Below are 7,580 nucleotides of genomic sequence, written 5' to 3'. Positions count from 1 at the left end.
ACTTGACGTCAACAGACAAGCAATTTATTTGCATGATACTATGCTGCAGCTAACTGCCTTGTGTTGCCTGTGCAGTAAAGCTTGTCACATTATACTGACCTGTTAAACATGAAGTAAAGCTGTCGATATTATACTGACCTGTTAACACTGACAGTAAAGCTGTACATTATACTGACCTGTTAACATTGACAGTAAAGCTGTCATATTATACTGACCTGCTAACACTGACAGTAAAGCTGTCACATTATACTGACCTGTTTAACACTGACAGTAAAGCTGTCACATTATACTGACCTGTTCCACTGACAGTAAAGCTGTGGTATTATACATGACCTGTTAACACTGACAGTTAAGCTGTCACATTATACTGACCTGCTAACACTGAACAGTAAAGCTGTCACATTATACTGACCTGCTAACACTGACAGTAAAGCTGTCACAATTTATACTGACCTGCTAACACTGACAGTAAAGCTTGTCAACATTATACTGCCCTGTTAACACTGACAGTAAAGCTGTCGTATTATACTGACGCGTTTAAACACTGACAGTAAAGCTTCACATTAATACTGACCTGTTAACACTGCATTTGCTGACATGAACTGAGTCACATGGTATCGTATTACTTGAACCTGTTAACACTGACATGTAAAGCGCTGTCGGTTTTTATATCACTGACCTGTTACAACCTGACAGTAAAGCTGTCTTTCTGATTAAATGATACTGACTTGTTAACACTGACATAGAGGCGTATTATACTTGACTGTTAACACTGACAGTGAAAGCTGTACATTATAACTGACCTGTTAACACTGACAGTAAAGCTGTCACTTTTATAATTGACCTGTTAACCTGCAGTAAGCTGTCACATTATACTGACCTGTTAACACTTGACAGTAAAGCTCTCACATTATACTGACCTGCTATAACACTGACAGTAAAGCTGTCACATTATACTGACCTGTTAACACTGACAGTAAAGCTGTCACATTATACTGACCTGTTAACCTGACAGTAAAGCTGTCGTATTATACTGCTGTTAAACTGACAGTAAAGCTGTCACATATAACTGACCTGCTAACCTGACAAGTAAAGCTGTCACATTATACTGACCTGTTAACATTGACAGTAAAGCTGTGGTATTATACTGACTGCTAACACTGACAGTAAGCTGTCACATTATACTGGCCTGTCTAAAATTTGAACATGTGGAGTGATAGGGGAGTTAAACCTAAGAAATTTAACATGGGAGTGAAGGGAGTAACCTGTGCTCTGTACCGCTCCTTCGGCGGGCGTGGTCACGTTAAGCCACGGCCTCGCTGTGTGTATCTATACGCCCAATTCATTCAACACAGAAAGCTGGTTTTTAACATACTAAATTACCATTTTTTGTAAGGAAAACTATTTCACTCATAATGTAATTGATGTTGTTCAAACAAAAAGTCTTAACTCAAAGTCCTGTGTTATAATATAATATATGCCATTTAGCAGACGCTTTTATCCAAAGCGACTTATCAGCCATGCGTGCATACATTTGACGAATGAGTGGTACCAGGAATCAAACCACTACTCTGTGTGTTTCAAGCACCATGCTCTACCATTGCCTCTCCTATACCTCCATTGATCCCAGGTGGAGTGTACCTTTGCCTGTTACAGATATAAAGTATAATATACCACGAGTGGTTTGATGTCATAGACCTGCATAGCTCTAGGCAGCCATCTTGGTCAGGGATTTCATTCTGGTGTCCTATTTTATTGTATGCTCTACCCCAAACTCTATAGGTGGAGTGTACTGTACCTGTTTGACCACCGGTGCTCTAAACCTGGCGTGGCCTGGGTGGATGGGCGTTATCCATGGTTACGAGATAGAGTTTGTGTTCGGAATGCCACTGGAGAGAGACTCAACTACACAGCCGAGGAGGAGAAACTGAGTCGACGCCATGATGAGATACTGGGCTAACTTCGCACGCACCGGGTAATAGAGAGAGAGAGGGTGGGTGGGTGGGATTAGAGAGAGAGAGAGAGAGAGAGAGAGGGCGATAAAGAGAGGGGAGAAGAGAGAGAAGAGAGGGGGGAGAGAGCGAGAGAGAGGGGGGAGAGCAAGAAAGAGGGGGAGAGAGAAAGAGAGGGGGGAGAGAGAGAAAGAGAGGGGGAGAGAGAAAGAAAGAGGGGAGAGAGAGAAAGAGAGGGGGGGAGGGAGAGAAAGAGAGGTGGGAGTAGAAAGAAAGAAAAGAAAGAAAGAAAGGGGGAGAGAGAGAGAGAGAGAAGAGAGAGAAAAAGGGGACATATCTTTCTTCCTCTCTCTCTGACTCCTTCCTTCTACCTCTCTCCAGTAACCCCAACATCAATTTTGACGGCAGTGGTGGATAGGCAGGCAGAGGTGGCCGCAGTTCACCAACAGTGAGCAAAAAACACGTGGGGCTGAACACAGAATCTCTGAAGATCCAACAAGGGCCTGCGGAACCAGCTGTGTGCATTCTGGAACCGCTTTCTGCCACGCCTCCTCAATATCACCGGTAAGGGGTTACACACGCATATTCACTATGAATAATTATTGGGCTGCAAGTATATATTCAACTGATTTATACAGAGGGTTAATGAGTATTCTGAGGGAGCTCTGTGCAGCTAACTGTCTTTTACAGAGAAAAATACTCAACTGACTGACAGAACTATAAAAATAACTGAGACAGGAGAGGGGGGGGGGGGGCGTGGAGGAAGAGACAGTGAGAGAGAAGGGGCGAGTGAGGGGGTGAGATGGTGTAGATTGTTTGGTTTTTGCAGTGGAACTTTGTTCATGGTCAGTATTGCGAACTATAGCTAATCCCCTCCCTGCTAAACTGACCCAGAGTCAGATTGGATGAAGAAGTATAGGACAATGATGTCATAGATTTTAGGGTAGTTCCGGAATCTAAATGCCATGCACACATTCTTGGGAACCAGATGTTGCATCCAGTGGTTAATTTGTCAATCGGGAGGTAGGGCACAAAAAGTGAGTGTGAGAGGGGGGTGACCTGAGGAGTTCTGAGGTACCAGAACGCACGAGCAAAATAAATCACTTTTATTGTAAAGCATTGTATATCATTGCATTTGCGTAGTGGCATAGAGCAGTAGAGTAGAGGCACTTACAGAAGTTTAACAAAAAGTTGTGAAAAATGTGGTCTTTTTTAAACGCATTAGGCCCGGGCTGAAAATCTACTTTTTCACATAACGTTTTTTTGAGGGGGCAGGAAAATTAACGAAGAGGCAACTGAAATGAACTTTCATTCGTCTGTAGCGAATCACAGCCAGCCGCCAGAGAGAAGCAAATGTAACCACAGGACATGTGACAGAGTTGATGGACACCCTATGTTCATCAATGGACAGAAAGTTCCACAGAATGGAATATAATCACGTGCTATCAGAAACTGCTGCATTTAACCCCAGGTGTAAGAAGTTAGCCTTCAGTGATGCCAGAGTGATTGATGAGGCTCTTCAAAGAATAACCTCAGCAGCAGGGAGGGACAGCCCCAGCAGTCAGCTGGCTCAGGCACCAGGGCAACAGGAAGAAGCAGAGGCACCAGCAGTAGTGCCACAAACGTCTGCTGTTTGACAAGAGAGCAACTGGGGATGCAGCATGAAGGAATCCCTCAGCAGATGCCATAATGGAGGTCCGATCCTATTTGGAGGAGCTCCTCCTCCAAAGATCTGCAGATTCTCTGAGCTGGTGGAAGAACAAGGCCTCTGTCTACCCACGGCTTACTAAAGTCATGACAGGGAGACTCTGCATAGTGGCCACATCCGTTCCCTCTGAGAGGGTCTTCTCGAAAACGGGACAAATAATTACTGAGAAGAAACCGCATCAGCCCCTCGAAAGTGAGGCAGCTTGCATTTCTGAATGCAAATCTCTCATAAAAGCAAAATATGGTCAGCATTGCTGTGTGCTGCTGGTTATAACATGGCAATAAAGAAGAGAAAGAAAAGAGGGACCAGTTTAATGTTTTAAGTGGCATGCTGCAGTTTTGCACATTGTTATTTATTTTTCTTTGATATGGTGCAATATTCTATTATTATGTTGTTCAGATTGTATTTGTTTTGAATTGTTACATTTATATGCACCTTGTTTATATACATTAAAAAGTTATACTTTAAAAGCGAATGTTTAATAGCATTATTTTTCATAACAAACCAATGCATTTTTAAATACATTGTGGTTAAGGTAGAGTATGATTTCATTTAATAATTTAATTCGAATTGTTTTAACACCAATCATAGTCAAACTATCGCAAACTATCATCTTTAATTTATAACTCTTATATTTATCTCCCCTTCCTTCCCTCTTCCTTCATCAGTATTCCCTCCGCCTTCATCAGTATTCCTCCGCCTTCAATCAGTATTCCCTCCGCCTTCGTCAGTATTCCCTCCTCCTTCATCAGTATTCTCCTCCTTCCTCAGTATTCCCTCCTCCTTCGCCAGTATTCCCTCCTCCTTCATCAGTATTCCCTCCTCCTTCCTCAGTATTCCCTCCGCCTTCGTCAGTATTCCCTCCGCCTTCGTCAGTATTCCCTCCGCCTTCGTCAGTATCCCTCCTCGTCAGTATTCCCTCCTCCTTCGCCAGTATTCCCTCCGCCTTCATCAGTATTCCCTCCTCCTTCGCCAGTATTCCTCTGCCTTCGTCAGTATTCCCTCCTCCGTCAGTATTCCCCTCTCCTTCGCCCAGTATTCCTCCGCCTTCATCAGTATTCCTCCTCCTTCGCCAGTATCCTCCTCCTTCATCAGTATTCCCTCCTCATCAGTATTCCTCGTCCTTTCATCAGTATTCCCTGCTCCTTCCTCAGTATTCCCTCCTCCTTCCTCAGTATTCCCTCCTCCTTCATCAGTATTCCCCCGCCTTCATCAGTATTCCCTCCTCCTTCATCAGTATTCCATCCTCCTTCCTCAGTATTCCCTCCTCCTTCATCAGTATTCCCTCTTTTGTTCAGTATTCCCTCCTCCTTCCTCAGTATTCCCTCCTCCTTCATCAGTATTCCCTCCTCCTTCATCAGTATCCCCTCTTCCTCATCAGTATTCCCTCCTCCTTCATCAGTATTCCCTCCTCCTTCATCAGTATTCCCTCCTCCTTCCTCAGTATTCCTCGCCTTCATCAGTATTCCCTCCTCCTTCATCAGTATTCCCTCTTTTGTCAGTATTCCCTCATCCTTCTCAGTATTCCTCCCTCCCTTCATCAGTATTCCCTCCTCTTCATCAGTATTCCCTCTTCCTTCATCAGTATTCCCTCCTCCTTCATCAGTATCCCTCCTCCTTCATCAGTATTCCTCTTTGTCAGTATTCCTCCTCCTTCCTCAGTATTCCCTCCTCCTTCGTCAGTATTCATCTCTGACCCTAACCTATGACATCTGGTCAGAAAAACAGGGTCTCCACCCTGGGTTCCTCTCTGACTAGGACTCTGTGACTGATAGTGTGTGATTCCATCTGTGGGTGAGAGTGGTAACTCTGTCTTTCACTTGTAATAATATCTCTCTCGCTCCCTTTCTCCTCCCTCGCTTTCTCTTCCTCCCCAGATAACATAGACGAGGCAGAGCGTCAGTGGAAGGTGGAGTTCCATCGTTGGTCCTCCTACATGATGCATTGGAAGAGCCAGTTCGACCATTACAGCAAGCAGGAGCGCTGCACTGACCTCTGAGGAGAGGGGAGAGAGAGAGAGATGCCGACCATGTCCTTCCATATTATTCTACATGTCTTCATGTGATATGTTGAGGCTTGGTATGTTGAGGCTTGATATGTTGAGGCTTGATATGTTGAGGCTTGATATGTTGAGGCTTGGTATGTTGAGGCTTGGATATGTTGAGGCTTGATATGTTGAGGCTTGATATGTTGAGGCTTGATTAATGTTGAGGCTTGATATGTTGAGGCTTGATATGTTGAGGCTTGGTATGTTTGAGGCTTGATATGTTGAGGCTTGATATGTTGAGGCTTGATATGTTGAGGCTTGATAATTTGAGGCTTGATATGTTGAGCTTGTATGTTGAGGCTTGATATGTTGAGGCCTTGATATGTTGAGGCTTGATATGTTGAGGCTTGATATGTTGAGGCTTGATATGTTGAGGCTTGATATGTTGAGTTATTATATTTAACTCAATGTGTTTTTTTGGTTTCCATTGCGGAGGTTATAGCAGGTCCATAAGACAGGAGTTATGGAAGGAGGTGGTCATTGATGAAGAGTTTGAATAGGTGGTGTGTGTGTGTGTGTGTGTGTGTGTGTGTGTGTGTGTGGTGTGTGTGTGTGTGTGTGTGTGTGTGTGTGTGTGTGTGTGTGTGTGGTGTGGTGTGTGTGTGTGTGTGTGTGTGTGTGTGGTGTGTGTGTGTGTGTGTGTGTGGTACGACTGAACCTCTGGGTCCCACCCACCTCACTCTTTTTTTTTTTACTTAACTTTATTATTTCCAGTTGATACAAATTTCATGATCTGCTCATTTGAAATGATCTTATTTAAAACAGCTAGTGTTGTCTGTCTATGTATCTGTTCACTTGTCTTGATCTCATATATCCTTCCTCTGGTTATATAGTGTTGTTCATTGTATCTCTGTGTAGTGTCTTCTGCTGTCTCAAATAGTGCACCACTTGGCTCTGGTCAAAGTAGTGCACTAGGAGGAGTACTACATAGGGAATAGAGTGTGATTTGGGATTGAGTCTGTGAGGGTCCAAATGTAAAACCTAAAACCACTGATCAACTGTTATGTTAGTCTAGGAATCTGGGAGCCATGTAAATCCCTGTGTTCTGGGTTAGAAAAAGACTGCACTGAAAACAGTTTGTGTGTGTGTGTGTGTGTGTGTGTGTGTGTGTTGTGTGTGTGTGTGTGTGTGTGTGTGTGTGTGTGTGTGTGTGTGTGTGGTGTGTGTGTGTGTGTGGTTGTGTGTGTGTGTGTGTGTGTGTTGCACTGTAATGTAATCATGTATTATGTTACATGTCCATCTTGTTGATCGCTGAACTCTGCTTTAGTATTGGTTTTCAATCCATAGTGTGTTTATGAACTGTGTATGCAGTTGTCTGCATATATTCACATACCTCTGTCAATCACCTATATGTAGCTAAGCTAACCCCATGTTTGTTTTAGTGCGTATTATTATATTTTGTGTGTGTGTGTGTGGTGTGTGTACTACTGATGTTGTCTCTTGTACCAACGGTTGATGTGTTTCGCTCCTCCATCCCCCTCTCCATCCATCCCTCCTTCTCTCTCTTCTATTCCTATCTCACTCCCTCCCATCATCTTTTCTCTATTCCTATACATCTCTCTCCCCTTTCCACTCCCCACTCTTTCCACCTCGCTGTCTCTTATCTCTCCATCTCTCTCTTCCATCCATCCATCCATCCATCTCTCTCTTCCATCCATCCATCTCTCTCTCTTCCATCCATCCATCTCTCTCTCTTCCATCCATCCATCTCTCTCTTCTTCCATCCATCCATCCATCTCTCTCTTCCATCCATCCATCTCTCTCTCTTCCATACTCATCTCTCTCTTTCCATCCATCCATCTCTCCGTGTCCCCAGAGGATGAACGTTCTCGTTAGTCTAATGAGGCTGAAGTAATACACTCAGAGTGTGTGG

At 43.9% G+C, this 7,580-nt stretch overlaps 1 long non-coding RNA gene across 1 annotated transcript; it reads left to right on the top strand.

The window, feature by feature from the left end:
- The first annotated feature begins 1,826 nt into the window (after nt 1-1,826).
- On the top strand, nt 1,827-5,789 carry LOC111959998 (uncharacterized). The gene is made up of 3 exons (XR_002876750.2): nt 1,827-1,975; nt 2,334-2,516; nt 5,538-5,789. It is a non-coding gene; the product is annotated as an uncharacterized lncRNA (long non-coding RNA).
- The last annotated feature ends 1,791 nt before the right edge of the window (nt 5,790-7,580 follow it).

Source organism: Salvelinus sp. IW2-2015, linkage group LG37 (assembly GCF_002910315.2).
Source record: "Salvelinus sp. IW2-2015 linkage group LG37, ASM291031v2, whole genome shotgun sequence".
Lineage (NCBI taxonomy): Eukaryota > Metazoa > Chordata > Actinopteri > Salmoniformes > Salmonidae > Salvelinus > Salvelinus sp. IW2-2015.
The sequence above is the reverse complement of the archived record's forward strand: the minus strand, read 5'-3'. Positions and strand labels throughout refer to the sequence as shown.